Raw genomic sequence first — 2500 nt, 5'->3', positions numbered from 1 at the left:
CCGTGTCATTTTATGTGACCCTGCCCCTTCATTGTATGTGACCCACCGTGTCATTTTATGTGACCCTGCCCCTTCATTTTATGTGACCCTGCTCCTTCATTTTATGTGACCCTGCCCCTTCATTTTATGTGACCCTGCCCCTTCATTGTATGTGACCCTGCCCCTTCATTTTATGTGACCCTGCCCCTTCATTGTATGTGACCCTGCCCCTTCATTGTATGTGACCCTGCCCCTTCATTGTATGTGACCCTGCCCCTTCATTTTATGTGACCCTGCCCCTTCATTTTATGTGACCCTGCTCCTTCATTTTATGTGACCCTGCCCCTTCATTTTATGTGACCCACCCCTTCATTGTATGTGACCCACCGTGTCATTTTATGTGACCCTGCCCCTTCATTTTATGTGACCCTGCCCCTTCATTTTATGTGACCCTGCTCCTTCATTTTATGTGACCCTGCCCCTTCATTTTATGTGACCCTGCTCCTTCATTTTATGTGACCCTGCCCCTTCATTTTATGTGACCCTGCTCCTTCATTTTATGTGACCCTGCCCCTTCATTTTATGTGACCCTGCCCCTTCATTTTATGTGACCCTGCTCCTTCATTTTATGTGACCCTGCCCCTTCATTTTATGTGACCCACCCCTTCATTGTATGTGACCCACCGTGTCATTTTATGTGACCCTGCCCCTTCATTTTATGTGACCCTGCCCCTTCATTTGATGTGACCCTGCCCCTTCATTGTATGTAACCCACCCCTTCATTGTATGTGACCCTGCCCCTTCATTTTATGTGACCCTGCCCCTTCATTTTATGTGACCCTGCCCCTTCATTTTATGTGACCCTGCCCCTTCATTGTATGTGACCCACCGTGTCATTTTATGTGACCCTGCCCCTTCATTTTATGTGACCCTGCTCCTTCATTTTATGTGACCCTGCCCCTTCATTTTATGTGACCCTGCTCCTTCATTTTATGTGACCCTGCCCCTTCATTGTATGTGACCCTGCCCCTTCATTTTATGTGACCCTGCCCCTTCATTGTATGTGACCCTGCTCCTTCATTTTATGTGACCCTGCTCCTTCATTTTATGTGACCCTGCCCCTTCATTTTATGTGACCCTGCTCCTTCATTTTATGTGACCCTGCCCCTTCATTTTATGTGACCCACCCCTTCATTGTATGTGACCCTGCCCCTTCATTTTATGTGACCCTGCCCCTTCATTTTATGTGACCCTGCCCCTTCATTTTATGTGACCCTGCCCCTTCATTGTATGTAACCCACCCCTTCATTTTATGTGACCCTGCCCCTTCATTTTATGTGACCCTGCCCCTTCATTTTATGTGACCCTGCTCCTTCATTTTATGTGACCCTGCCCCTTCATTGTATGTGACCCTGCCCCTTCATTTTATGTGACCCTGCTCCTTCATTTTATCTGACCCTGCTCCTTCATTTTATGTGACCCACCCCTTCATTTTATGTGACCCTGCCCCTTCATTTGATGTGACCCTGCCCCTTCATTTTATGTGACCCACCCCTTCATTTTATGTGACCCTGCCCCTTCATTTTATGTGACCTGCTGACCTTGGCCCACCACATCATTAACACAATACATGATAGTAGGACATGTGACACCTGCTGACTTGAATAAAGTGGCAGGGACTATTTTCTCTGCTGCTGCTTTGTCGCCATCTTGTGGACAACATGAGTGATGCAGGCTGATCATTTACAAACAACCTTCCTTAGTCATGCTGCAAACACTAATGGAAGCAAGAACATGTCTTTTCTTAGTGATTGAACACCTCACTTCTCCTGTTCAGGTCTTCCTGCAGACAAGACTTTGTACCTGACTTAGTCCTTAGTTCTTAGTGATTGAACACCTCACTTCTCCTGTTCCTGTCCTCCTGCAGACAAGACTTTGTACCTGACTTAGTCCTTAGTTCTTAGTGATTGAACACCTCACTTCTCCTGTTCCTGTCTTCCTGCAGACAAGACTTTGTACCTGACTTAGTCCTTAGTTCTTAGTGATTGAACACCTCACTTCTCCTGTTCAGGTCTTCCTGCAGACAAGACTTTGTACCTGACTTAGTCCTTAGTTCTTAGTGATTGAACACCTCACTTCTCCTGTTCCTGTCTTCCTGCAGACAAGAGTTTGTACCTGACTTAGTCCTTAGTTCTTAGTGATTGAACACCTCACTTCTCCTGTTCAGGTCTTCCTGCAGACAAGACTTTGTACCTGACTTAGTCCTTAGTTCTTAGTGATTGAACACCTCACTTCTCCTGTTCCTGTCTTCCTGCAGACAAGACTTTGTACCTGACTTAGTCCTTAGTTCTTAGTGATTGAACACCTCACTTCTCCTGTTCCTGTCTTCCTGCAGACAAGACTTTGTACCTGACTTAGTCCTTAGTTCTTAGTGATTGAACACCTCACTTCTCCTGTTCAGGTCTTCCTGCAGACAAGACTTTGTACCTGACTTAGTCCTTAGTTCTTAGTGATTGAACAC

At 46.0% G+C, this 2500-nt stretch overlaps 1 protein-coding gene across 1 annotated transcript in view; it reads left to right on the top strand.

Moving 5' to 3' along the window:
• Positions 1 to 2500, top strand: part of LOC133665480 (thymocyte selection-associated high mobility group box protein TOX-like) — a 19477-nt gene that overhangs the window by 16341 nt on the left and 636 nt on the right. The window lies entirely within an intron of this gene.

The sequence above is a fragment of the Entelurus aequoreus genome, linkage group LG14, assembly GCF_033978785.1.
Source record: "Entelurus aequoreus isolate RoL-2023_Sb linkage group LG14, RoL_Eaeq_v1.1, whole genome shotgun sequence".
NCBI lineage: Eukaryota > Metazoa > Chordata > Actinopteri > Syngnathiformes > Syngnathidae > Entelurus > Entelurus aequoreus.
This window is presented reverse-complemented; position numbering and strand designations above follow the sequence as displayed.